At 42.8% G+C, this 12767-nt stretch overlaps 8 non-coding genes across 8 annotated transcripts; all 8 read right to left on the bottom strand.

Annotated features, from left to right (window-relative positions):
- Positions 1-424: 424 nt before the first annotated feature.
- Positions 425-497, bottom strand: trnak-uuu (transfer RNA lysine (anticodon UUU)). The gene has a single exon. It is a non-coding gene; the product is annotated as a tRNA-Lys (tRNA).
- A 1634-nt stretch (positions 498-2131) lies between these two features.
- trnak-uuu (transfer RNA lysine (anticodon UUU)) lies at positions 2132-2204 on the bottom strand. Its single transcript has one exon. It is a non-coding gene; the product is annotated as a tRNA-Lys (tRNA).
- A 1634-nt stretch (positions 2205-3838) lies between these two features.
- On the bottom strand, positions 3839-3911 carry trnak-uuu (transfer RNA lysine (anticodon UUU)). Its single transcript has one exon. It is a non-coding gene; the product is annotated as a tRNA-Lys (tRNA).
- Positions 3912-5563: 1652 nt separating this feature from the next.
- trnak-cuu (transfer RNA lysine (anticodon CUU)) lies at positions 5564-5636 on the bottom strand. Its single transcript has one exon. It is a non-coding gene; the product is annotated as a tRNA-Lys (tRNA).
- Positions 5637-7270: 1634 nt separating this feature from the next.
- On the bottom strand, positions 7271-7343 carry trnak-uuu (transfer RNA lysine (anticodon UUU)). The gene has a single exon. It is a non-coding gene; the product is annotated as a tRNA-Lys (tRNA).
- A 1634-nt stretch (positions 7344-8977) lies between these two features.
- trnak-uuu (transfer RNA lysine (anticodon UUU)) lies at positions 8978-9050 on the bottom strand. Its single transcript has one exon. It is a non-coding gene; the product is annotated as a tRNA-Lys (tRNA).
- Positions 9051-10684: 1634 nt separating this feature from the next.
- Positions 10685-10756, bottom strand: trnak-uuu (transfer RNA lysine (anticodon UUU)). Its single transcript has one exon. It is a non-coding gene; the product is annotated as a tRNA-Lys (tRNA).
- A 1634-nt stretch (positions 10757-12390) lies between these two features.
- Positions 12391-12462, bottom strand: trnak-uuu (transfer RNA lysine (anticodon UUU)). The gene has a single exon. It is a non-coding gene; the product is annotated as a tRNA-Lys (tRNA).
- Between the last annotated feature and the right edge of the window lie 305 nt (positions 12463-12767).

Raw genomic sequence — 12767 nt, 5'->3', positions numbered from 1 at the left:
ATAAAGCTGGATAACAAGAACAAAAGCGAAATAGTGAGGATTGTGGAAATCTGAAATCAAAACCGAGAGTGCAAAAAAGACAAAGCAGGTCTGGCAGCATGTGTGGCGAGAAAAATAGAGTTAACGTTTCAGGTGCGTGACAATACATCAGAATAATAACAACGATGTTCAACTGCCTTATTTGTGTATGTAAAAACTGGTAAAAAGTGATGACGGAGGTGATGCAATCCTGTTTAAGATTGAAACGATGCGATCAAGCAAAGCAGACGTCTTGCTGCAACTGAAAGAACTGCCGGTCAGAATGGACAAAACTTGCAACGAAAAGGGCTGCCAGAGTCTTGGCTCTCCACAGCCAAAGTACATGGCTTTGAATTCTTGAGGACACTGCACAAACACCACTGTGATAAAGGCATTAGACAAAGAACGCCTGAACAGGGACTTGAACCCTGGACCCTCAGATTAAAAGTCTGATGTTCTACCGACTGAACTATCCAGGCTCAGCCACTCAACCCGCACTGCGCCCTTCAGTGGCTGAGAACTAACAGTGCAACACGATCCATCTTCTGCACTAGCTTCTCGCATTTTACTCTCACACACATGCATTCACTGCCTCCCACACTTTTCATTACGCAAATAATCTCCAGTCGTCCAAATGGACGCACTTTCACCTTATATCTTTCGTCGGTCTGTCTCACTCAACGTAACAATTCAACTTTCCGGCTGTTTATACATCCTTGAGAGAGCGACTGAAAGAGCAAATAAGAGAAGTGAAAAGACACTGACACCTAAGTTTAAGGCCAGCCCAAATTCTCCGAGCGATATTATCGCTATTATGAATACTTTGGCATCTGTCTTTACCAAGGAAGAAGATGCTTCCAAGGGCACAGTGAAACATGAAGTCATTAACACATTACAAACATTTCAAATTGACAAAGACGCGGTAATAAAACGGCTCCCGATAATAAAAGTTGATCAAACACCAGGGCTGAATCAGGTACATCCAGGCTTTATCTTGTTGTAGCATACGCGATCCTGAGGGGAGTTGATAGAGTGCATACGAGGAGAGATCGGCTTCACCTTCCACAGATGCTGCCTGAATAGTGGAATATTTCCATCATTTTCTTTTCTGTAATAGAAATTGTCCTTGCTCTACCTCGAGCTGGGGATCATAAAAGGAGCGTTAGCGGATATATTCTACATGATGAGCCTTTTTGATAGTTTAAAGAAGGAGAACCTGTCCAGTGGCAGAGCTTTCAGCAAAGAAATGGGCACAGATTCAAGTTGATTGGCAAAATAATCAGAGGCGAGCTGTGGAAACACTTAGTTTTATGCCCCCATTTTGTTGGAATCTGCAGTGCACTGTCTGAAATGACGGTGGAGGTTGAACCATAAGTAATCTTCAAAGTGCTTTGGTCTGCAGCCTGAAGAACGTAAAGGTTTAGGGAAAACAGAGCTGGCATATATGACGACGCACACGTATTCGAAGAACCGTCACAGGTATCACGAGTGGAACGGCACCCTGTGCTGTAAGTTTTTTTGTCTCTGTGAATGCAGGAAAAGCATGGGAAATCCTGTTATTATTTCAAAACCAACTTAAGCATGTCATTTCCCGAAGAGATTTTGAAGGGCAATGGAGTGATATTTGTCGCGTGAAGTGAATTAAACTTTAATTTGCTAAGCTGATGATTGATAAGGAAATTTTGAAGAATAAAGCTGGATAACAAGAACAAAAGCGAAATAGTGAGGATTGTGGAAATCTGAAATCAAAACCGAGAGTGCAAAAAAGACAAAGCAGGTCTGGCAGCATGTGTGGCGAGAAAAATAGAGTTAACGTTTCAGGTGCGTGACAATACATCAGAATAATAACAACGATGTTCAACTGCCTTATTTGTGTATGTAAAAACTGGTAAAAAGTGATGACGGAGGTGATGCAATCCTGTTTAAGATTGAAACGATGCGATCAAGCAAAGCAGACGTCTTGCTGCAACTGAAAGAACTGCCGGTCAGAATGGACAAAACTTGCAGCGAAAAGGGCTGCCAGAGTCTTGGCTCTCCACAGCCAAAGTACATGGCTTTGAATTCTTGAGGACACTGCACAAACACCACTGTGATAAAAGCATTAGACAAAGAACGCCTGAACAGGGACTTGAACCCTGGACCCTCAGATTAAAAGTCTGATGCTCTACCGACTGAACTATCCAGGCTCAGGCACTCAACCCGCACTGCGCCCTTCAGTGGCTGAGAACTAACAGTGCAACACGATCCATCTTCTGCACTAGCTTCTCGCATTTTACTCTCACACACATGCATTCACTGCCTCCCACACTTTTCATTACGCAAATAATCTCCAGTCGTCCAAATGGACGCACTTTCACCTTATATCTTTCGTCGGTCTGTCTCACTCAACGTAACAATTCAACTTTCCGGCTGTTTATACATCCTTGAGAGAGCGACTGAAAGAGCAAATAAGAGAAGTGAAAAGACACTGACACCTAAGTTTAAGGCCATCCCAAAGTCTCCGAGCGATATTATCGCTATTATGAATACTTTGGCATCTGTCTTTACCAAGGAAGAAGATGCTTCCAAGGGCACAGTGAAACATGAAGTCATTAACACATTACAAACATTTCAAATTGACAAAGACGCGGTAATAAAACGGCTCCCGATAATAAAAGTTGATCAAACACCAGGGCTGAATCAGGTACATCCAGGCTTTATCTTGTTGTAGCATACGCGATCCTGAGGGGAGTTGATAGAGTGCATACGAGGAGAGATCGGCTTCACCTTCCACAGATGCTGCCTGAATAGTGGAATATTTCCATCATTTTCTTTTCTGTAATAGAAATTGTCCTTGCTCTACCTCGAGCTGGGGATCATAAAAGGAGCGTTAGCGGATATATTCTACATGATGAGGCTTTTTGATAGTTTAAAGAAGGAGAACCTGTCCAGTGGCAGAGCTTTCAGCAAAGAAATGGGCACAGATTCAAGTTGATTGGCTAAATAATCAGAGGCGAGCTGTGGAAACACTTAGTTTTATGCCCCCATTTTGTTGGAATCTGCAGTGCACTGTCTGAAATGACGGTGGAGGTTGAACCATAAGTAATCTTCAAAGTGCTTTGGTCTGCAGCCTGAAGAACGTAAAGGTTTAGGGAAAACAGAGCTGGCATATATGACGACGCACACGTATTCGAAGAACCGTCACAGGTATCACGAGTGGAACGGCACCCTGTGCTGTAAGTTTTTTTGTCTCTGTGAATGCAGGAAAAGCATGGGAAATCCTGTTATTATTTCAAAACCAACTTAAGCATGTCATTTCCCGAAGAGATTTTGAAGGGCAATGGAGTGATATTTGTCGCGTGATGTGAATTAAACTTTAATTTGCTAAGCTGATGATTGATAAGGAAATTTTGAAGAATAAAGCTGGATAACAAGAACAAAAGCGAAATAGTGAGGATTGTGGAAATCTGAAATCAAAACCGAGAGTGCAAAAAAGACAAAGCAGGTCTGGCAGCATGTGTGGCGAGAAAAATAGAGTTAACGTTTCAGGTGCGTGACAATGCATCAGAATAATAACAACGATGTTCAACTGCCTTATTTGTGTATGTAAAAACTGTTAAAAAGTGATGACGGAGGTGATGCAATCCTGTTTAAGAATGAAACGATGCGATCAAGCAAAGCAGACGTCTTGCTGCAACTGAAAGAATTGCCGGTCAGAATGGACAAAACTTGCAACGAAAAGGGCTGCCAGAGTCTTGGCTCTCCACAGCCAAAGTACATGGCTTTGAATTCTTGAGGACACTGCACAAACACCACAGTGATGAAGGCATTTGACAAAGAGCACCTGAACAGGGACTTGAACCCTGGACCCTCAGATTAAAAGTCTGATGCTCTACCGACTGAGCTATCCAGGCTCAGGCACTCAACCCGCACTGCGCCCTTCAGTGGCTGAGAACTAACAGTGCAACACGATCCATCTTCTGCAGTGGCTTCTCGCATTTTACTCTCACACACATGCATTCACTGCCTCCCACACTTTTCATTACGCAAATAATCTCCAGTCGTCCAAATGGACGCACTGTCAGCTTATATCTTTCGTCGGTCTGTCTCACTCAACGTAACAATTCAACTTTCCGGCTGTTTATACATCCTTGAGAGAGCGACTGAAAGAGCAAATAAGAGAAGTGAAAAGACACTGACACCTAAGTTTAAGGCCATCCCAAAGTCTCCGAGCGATATTATCGCTATTATGAATACTTTGGCATCTGTCTTTACCAAGGAAGAAGATGCTTCCAAGGGCACAGTGAAACATGAAGTCATTAACACATTACAAACATTTCAAATTGTCAAAGACGCGGTAATAAAACGGCTCGCGGTAATAAAACGGCTCCCGATAATAAAAGTTGATCAAACACCAGGGCTGAATCAGGTACATCCAGGCTTTATCTTGTTGTAGCATACGCGATCCTGAGGGGAGTTGATAGAGTGGATACGAGGAGAGATCGGCTTCACCTTCCACAGATGCTGCCTGAATAGTGGAATATTTCCATCATTTTCTTTTCTGTAATAGAAATTGTCCTTGCTCTACCTCGAGCTGGGGATCATAAAAGGAGCGTTAGTGGATATCTTCTACATGATGAGGCTTTTTGATAGTTTAAAGAAGGAGAGCCTGTCCAGTGGCAGAGCTTTCAGCAAAGAAATGGGCACAGATTCAAGTTGATTGGCAAAATAATCAGAGGCGAGCTGTGGAAACACTTAGTTTTATGCCCCCATTTTGTTGGAATCTGCAGTGCACTGTCTGAAATGACGGTGGAGGTTGAACCATAAGTAATCTTCAAAGTGCTTTGGTCTGCAGCCTGAAGAACGTAAAGGTTTAGGGAAAACAGAGCTGGCATATATGACGACGCACACGTATTCGAAGAACCGTCACAGGTATCACGAGTGGAACGGCACCCTGTGCTGTAAGTTTTTTTGTCTCTGTGAATGCAGGAAAAGCATGGGAAATCCTGTTATTATTTCAAAACCAACTTAAGCATGTCATTTCCCGAAGAGATTTTGAAGGGCAATGGAGTGATATTTGTCGCGTGAAGTGAATTAAACTTTAATTTGCTAAGCTGATGATTGATAAGGAAATTTTGAAGAATAAAGCTGGATAACAAGAACAAAAGCGAAATAGTGAGGATTGTGGAAATCTGAAATCAAAACCGAGAGTGCAAAAAAGACAAAGCAGGTCTGGCAGCATGTGTGGCGAGAAAAATAGAGTTAACGTTTCAGGTGCGTGACAATACATCAGAATAATAACAACGATGTTCAACTGCCTTATTTGTGTATGTAAAAACTGGTAAAAAGTGATGACGGAGGTGATGCAATCCTGTTTAAGATTGAAACGATGCGATCAAGCAAAGCAGACGTCTTGCTGCAACTGAAAGAACTGCCGGTCAGAATGGACAAAACTTGCAACGAAAAGGGCTGCCAGAGTCTTGGCTCTCCACAGCCAAAGTACATGGCTTTGAATTCTTGAGGACACTGCACAAACACCACTGTGATAAAGGGATTAGACAAAGAACGCCTGAACAGGGACTTGAACCCTGGACCCTCAGATTAAGAGTCTGATGCTCTACCGACTGAACTATCCAGGCTCAGGCACTCAACCCGCACTGCGCCCTTCAGTGGCTGAGAACTAACAGTGCAACACGATCCATCTTCTGCACTGGCTTCTCGCATTTTACTCTCACACACATGCATTCACTGCCTCCCACACTTTTCATTACGCAAATAATCTCCAGTCGTCCAAATGGACGCACTTTCACCTTATATCTTTCGTCGGTCTGTCTCACTCAACGTAACAATTCAACTTTCCGGCTGTTTATACATCCTTGAGAGAGCGACTGAAAGAGCAAATAAGAGAAGTGAAAAGACACTGACACCTAAGTTTAAGGCCAGCCCAAATTCTCCGAGCGATATTATCGCTATTATGAATACTTTGGCATCTGTCTTTACCAAGGAAGAAGATGCTTCCAAGGGCACAGTGAAACATGAAGTCATTAACACATTACAAACATTTCAAATTGACAAAGACGCGGTAATAAAACGGCTCCCGATAATAAAAGTTGATCAAACACCAGGGCTGAATCAGGTACATCCAGGCTTTATCTTGTTGTAGCATACGCGATCCTGAGGGGAGTTGATAGAGTGCATACGAGGAGAGATCGGCTTCACCTTCCACAGATGCTGCCTGAATAGTGGAATATTTCCATCATTTTCTTTTCTGTAATAGAAATTGTCCTTGCTCTACCTCGAGCTGGGGATCATAAAAGGAGCGTTAGCGGATATATTCTACATGATGAGCCTTTTTGATAGTTTAAAGAAGGAGAACCTGTCCAGTGGCAGAGCTTTCAGCAAAGAAATGGGCACAGATTCAAGTTGATTGGCAAAATAATCAGAGGCGACCTGTGGAAACACTTAGTTTTATGCCCCCATTTTGTTGGAATCTGCAGTGCACTGTCTGAAATGACGGTGGAGGTTGAACCATAAGTAATCTTCAAAGTGCTTTGGTCTGCAGCCTGAAGAACGTAAAGGTTTAGGGAAAACAGAGCTGGCATATATGACGACGCACACATATTCGAAGAACCGTCACAGGTATCACGAGTGGAACGGCACCCTGTGCTGTAAGTTTTTTTGTCTCTGTGAATGCAGGAAAAGCATGGGAAATCCTGTTATTATTTCAAAACCAACTTAAGCATGTCATTTCCCGAAGAGATTTTGAAGGGCAATGGAGTGATATTTGTCGCGTGAAGTGAATTAAACTTTAATTTGCTAAGCTGATGATTGATAAGGAAATTTTGAAGAATAAAGCTGGATAACAAGAACAAAAGCGAAATAGTGAGGATTGTGGAAATCTGAAATCAAAACCGAGAGTGCAAAAAAGACAAAGCAGGTCTGGCAGCATGTGTGGCGAGAAAAATAGAGTTAACGTTTCAGGTGCGTGACAATACATCAGAATAATAACAACGATGTTCAACTGCCTTATTTGTGTATGTAAAAACTGGTAAAAAGTGATGACGGAGGTGATGCAATCCTGTTTAAGATTGAAACGATGCGATCAAGCAAAGCAGACGTCTTGCTGCAACTGAAAGAACTGCCGGTCAGAATGGACAAAACTTGCAACGAAAAGGGCTGCCAGAGTCTTGGCTCTCCACAGCCAAAGTACATGGCTTTGAATTCTTGAGGACACTGCACAAACACCACTGTGATAAAGGCATTAGACAAAGAACGCCTGAACAGGGACTTGAACCCTGGACCCTCAGATTAAAAGTCTGATGCTCTACCGACTGAACTATCCAGGCTCAGGCACTCAACCCGCACTGCGCCCTTCAGTGGCTGAGAACTAACAGTGCAACACGATCCATCTTCTGCACTAGCTTCTCGCATTTTACTCTCACACACATGCATTCACTGCCTCCCACACTTTTCATTACGCAAATAATCTCCAGTCGTCCAAATGGACGCACTTTCACCTTATATCTTTCGTCGGTCTGTCTCACTCAACGTAACAATTCAACTTTCCGGCTGTTTATACATCCTTGAGAGAGCGACTGAAAGAGCAAATAAGAGAAGTGAAAAGACACTGACACCTAAGTTTAAGGCCAGCCCAAATTCTCCGAGCGATATTATCGCTATTATGAATACTTTGGCATCTGTCTTTACCAAGGAAGAAGATGCTTCCAAGGGCACAGTGAAACATGAAGTCATTAACACATTACAAACATTTCAAATTGACAAAGACGCGGTAATAAAACGGCTCCCGATAATAAAAGTTGATCAAACACCAGGGCTGAATCAGGTACATCCAGGCTTTATCTTGTTGTAGCATACGCGATCCTGAGGGGAGTTGATAGAGTGCATACGAGGAGAGATCGGCTTCACCTTCCACAGATGCTGCCTGAATAGTGGAATATTTCCATCATTTTCTTTTCTGTAATAGAAATTGTCCTTGCTCTACCTCGAGCTGGGGATCATAAAAGGAGCGTTAGTGGATATATTCTACATGATGAGGCTTTTTGATAGTTTAAAGAAGGAGAACCTGTCCAGTGGCAGAGCTTTCAGCAAAGAAATGGGCACAGATTCAAGTTGATTGGCAAAATAATCAGAGGCGACCTGTGGAAACACTTAGTTTTATGCCCCCATTTTGTTGGAATCTGCAGTGCACTGTCTGAAATGACGGTGGAGGTTGAACCATAAGTAATCTTCAAAGTGCTTTGGTCTGCAGCCTGAAGAACGTAAAGGTTTAGGGAAAACAGAGCTGGCATATATGACGACGCACACGTATTCGAAGAACCGTCACAGGTATCACGAGTGGAACGGCACCCTGTGCTGTAAGTTTTTTTGTCTCTGTGAATGCAGGAAAAGCATGGGAAATCCTGTTATTATTTCAAAACCAATTTAAGCATGTCATTTCCCGAAGAGATTTTGAAGGGCAATGGAGTGATATTTGTCGCGTGAAGTGAATTAAACTTTAATTTGCTAAGCTGATGATTGATAAGGAAATTTTGAAGAATAAAGCTGGATAACAAGAGCAAAAGCGAAATAGTGAGGATTGTGGAAATCTGAAATCAAAACCGTGAGTGCAAAAAAGACAAAGCAGGTCTGGCAGCATGTGTGGCGAGAAAAATAGAGTTAACGTTTCAGGTGCGTGACAATACATCAGAATAATAACAACGATGTTCAACTGCCTTATTTGTGTATGTAAAAACTGTTAAAAAGTGATGACGGAGGTGATGCAATCCTGTTTAAGATTGAAACAATGCGATCAAGCAAAGCAGACGTCTTGCTGCAACTGAAAGAATTGCCGGTCAGAATGGACAAAACTTGCAACGAAAAGGGCTGCCAGACTCTTGGCTCTCCACAGACAAAGTACATGGCTTTGAATTCTTGAGGACACTGCACAAACACCACTGTGATAAAAGCATTAGACAATGAGCACCTGAACAGGGACTTGAACCCTGGACCCTCAGATTAAAAGTCTGTTGCTCTACCGACTGAGCTATCCAGGCTCAGATACTCAGCCCACACTGCGCCCTTCAGTGGCTGAGAACTAACAGTGCAACACGATCCATCTTCTGCACCAGCTTCTCGCATTTTACTCTCACACCCATGCATTCACTGCCTCCCACACTTTTCATTACGCAAATAATCTCCAGTCGTCCAAATGGACGCACATTCAACTTATATCTTTCGTCGGTCTGTCTCACTCAACGTAACAATTCAACTTTCCGGCTGTTTATACATCCTTGAGAGAGCGACTGAAAGAGCAAATAAGAGAAGTGAAAAGACACTGACACCTAAGTTTAAGGCCATCCCAAAGTCTCCGAGCGATATTATCGCTATTATGAATACTTTGGCATCTGTCTTTACCAAGGAAGAAGATGCTTCCAAGGGCACAGTGAAACATGAAGTCATTAACACATTACAAACATTTCAAATTGACAAAGACGCGGTAATAAAACGGCTCCCGATAATAAAAGTTGATCAAACACCAGGGCTGAATCAGGTACATCCAGGCTTTATCTTGTTGTAGCATACGCGATCCTGAGGGGAGTTGATAGAGTGCATACGAGGAGAGATCGGCTTCACCTTCCACAGATGCTGCCTGAAAAGTGGAATATTTCCAGCATTTTCTTTTCTGTAATAGAAATTGTCCTTGCTCTACCTCGAGCTGGGGATCATAAAAGGAGCGTTAGTGGATATATTCTACATGATGAGGCTTTTTGATAGTTTAAAGAAGGAGAACCTGTCCAGTGGCAGAGCTTTCAGCAAAGAAATGGGCACAGATTCAAGTTGATTGGCAAAATAATCAGAGGCGACCTGTGGAAACACTTAGTTTTATGCCCCCATTTTGTTGGAATCTGCAGTGCACTGTCTGAAATGACGGTGGAGGTTGAACCATAAGTAATCTTCAAAGTGCTTTGGTCTGCAGCCTGAAGAACGTAAAGGTTTAGGGGAAACAGAGCTGGCATATATGACGACGCACACGTATTCGAAGAACCGTCACAGGTATCACGAGTGGAACGGCACCCTGTGCTGTAAGTTTTTTTGTCTCTGTGAATGCAGGAAAAGCATGGGAAATCCTGTTATTATTTCAAAACCAACTTAAGCATATCATTTCCCGAAGAGATTTTGAAGGGCAATGGAGTGATATTTGTCGCGTGAAGTGAATTAAACTTTAATTTGCTAAGCTGATGATTGATAAGGAAATTTTGAAGAATAAAGCTGGATAACAAGAACAAAAGCGAAATAGTGAGGATTGTGGAAATCTGAAATCAAAACCGAGAGTGCAAAAAAGACAAAGCAGGTCTGGCAGCATGTGTGGCGAGAAAAATAGAGTTAACGTTTCAGGTGCGTGACAATACATCAGAATAATAACAACGATGTTCAACTGCCTTATTTGTGAATGTAAAAACTGTTAATAAGTGATGACGGAGGTGATGCAATCCTGTTTAAGAATGAAACGATGCGATCAAGCAAAGCAGACGTCTTGCTGCAACTGAAAGAATTGCCGGTCAGAATGGACAAAACTTGCAACGAAAAGGGCTGCCAGAGTCTTGGCTCTCCACAGCCAAAGTACATGGCTTGGAATTCTTGAGGACACTGCACAAACACCACTGTGATAAAAGCACAAGACAAAGAGCGCCTGAACAGGGACTTGAACCCTGGCCCTCAGATTAAAAGTCTGATGCTCTACCGACTGAGCTATCCAGGCTCAGATACTCAGCCCACACTGCGCCCTTCAGTGGCTGAGAACTAACAGTGCAACACGATCCATCTTCTGCAGTGGCTTCTCGCATTTTACTCTCACACACATGCATTCACTGCCTCCCACACTTTTCATTACGCAAATAATCTCCAGTCGTCCAAATGGACGCACTTTCACCTTATATCTTTCGTCGGTCTGTCTCACTCAACGTAACAATTCAACTTTCCGGCTGTTTATACATCCTTGAGAGAGCGACTGAAAGAGCAAATAAGAGAAGTGAAAAGACACTGACACCTAAGTTTAAGGCCATCCCAAAGTCTCCGAGCGATATTATCGCTATTATGAATACTTTGGCATCTGTCTTTACCAAGGAAGAAGATGCTTCCAAGGGCACAGTGAAACATGAAGTCATTAACACATTACAAACATTTCAAATTGACAAAGACGCGGTAATAAAACGGCTCCCGATAATAAAAGTTGATCAAACACCAGGGCTGAATCAGGTACATCCAGGCTTTATCTTGTTGTAGCATACGCGATCCTGAGGGGAGTTGATAGAGTGCATACGAGGAGAGATCGGCTTCACCTTCCACAGATGCTGCCTGAATAGTGGAATATTTCCAGCATTTTCTTTTCTGTAATAGAAATTGTCCTTGCTCTACCTCGAGCTGGGGATCATAAAAGGAGCGTTAGTGGATATATTCTACATGATGAGGCTTTTTGATAGTTTAAAGAAGGAGAACCTGTCCAGTGGCAGAGCTTTCAGCAAAGAAATGGGCACAGATTCAAGTTGATTGGCAAAATAATCAGAGGCGACCTGTGGAAACACTTAGTTTTATGCCCCCATTTTGTTGGAATCTGCAGTGCACTGTCTGAAATGACGGTGGAGGTTGAACCATAAGTAATCTTCAAAGTGCTTTGGTCTGCAGCCTGAAGAACGTAAAGGTTTAGGGAAAACAGAGCTGGCATATATGACGACGCACACGTATTCGAAGAACCGTCACAGGTATCACGAGTGGAACGGCACCCTGTGCTGTAAGTTTTTTTGTCTCTGTGAATGCAGGAAAAGCATGGGAAATCCTGTTATTATTTCAAAACCAACTTAAGCATATCATTTCCCGAAGAGATTTTGAAGGGCAATGGAGTGATATTTGTCGCGTGAAGTGAATTAAACTTTAATTTGCTAAGCTGATGATTGATAAGGAAATTTTGAAGAATAAAGCTGGATAACAAGAACAAAAGCGAAATAGTGAGGATTGTGGAAATCTGAAATCAAAACCGAGAGTGCAAAAAAGACAAAGCAGGTCTGGCAGCATGTGTGGCGAGAAAAATAGAGTTAACGTTTCAGGTGCGTGACAATACATCAGAATAATAACAACGATGTTCAACTGCCTTATTTGTGAATGTAAAAACTGTTAATAAGTGATGACGGAGGTGATGCAATCCTGTTTAAGAATGAAACGATGCGATCAAGCAAAGCAGACGTCTTGCTGCAACTGAAAGAATTGCCGGTCAGAATGGACAAAACTTGCAACGAAAAGGGCTGCCAGAGTCTTGGCTCTCCACAGCCAAAGTACATGGCTTGGAATTCTTGAGGACACTGCACAAACACCACTGTGATAAAAGCACAAGACAAAGAGCGCCTGAACAGGGACTTGAACCCTGGCCCTCAGATTAAAAGTCTGATGCTCTACCGACTGAGCTATCTAGGCTCAGACACTCAACCCGCACTGCGCCCTTCAGTGGCTGAGAACTAACAGTGCAACACGATCCATCTTCTGCACTAGCTTCTCGCATTTTACTCTCACACCCATGCATTCACTGCCTCCCACACTTTTCATTACGCAAATAATCTCCAGTCGTCCAAATGGACGCACTTTCACCTTATATCTTTCGTCGGTCTGTCTCACTCAACGTAACAATTCAACTTTCCGGCTGTTTATACATCCTTGAGAGAGCGACTGAAAGAGCAAATAAGAGAAGTGAAAAGACATTGACACCTAAGTTTAAGGCCATC

This window comes from Heterodontus francisci, chromosome 28 (genome assembly GCF_036365525.1).
Source record: "Heterodontus francisci isolate sHetFra1 chromosome 28, sHetFra1.hap1, whole genome shotgun sequence".
In the NCBI taxonomy this organism is placed as follows: Eukaryota; Metazoa; Chordata; class Chondrichthyes; order Heterodontiformes; family Heterodontidae; genus Heterodontus; species Heterodontus francisci.
Note: the sequence above shows the minus strand (reverse complement) of the source record. Positions and strands in the feature narration are given on the sequence as shown.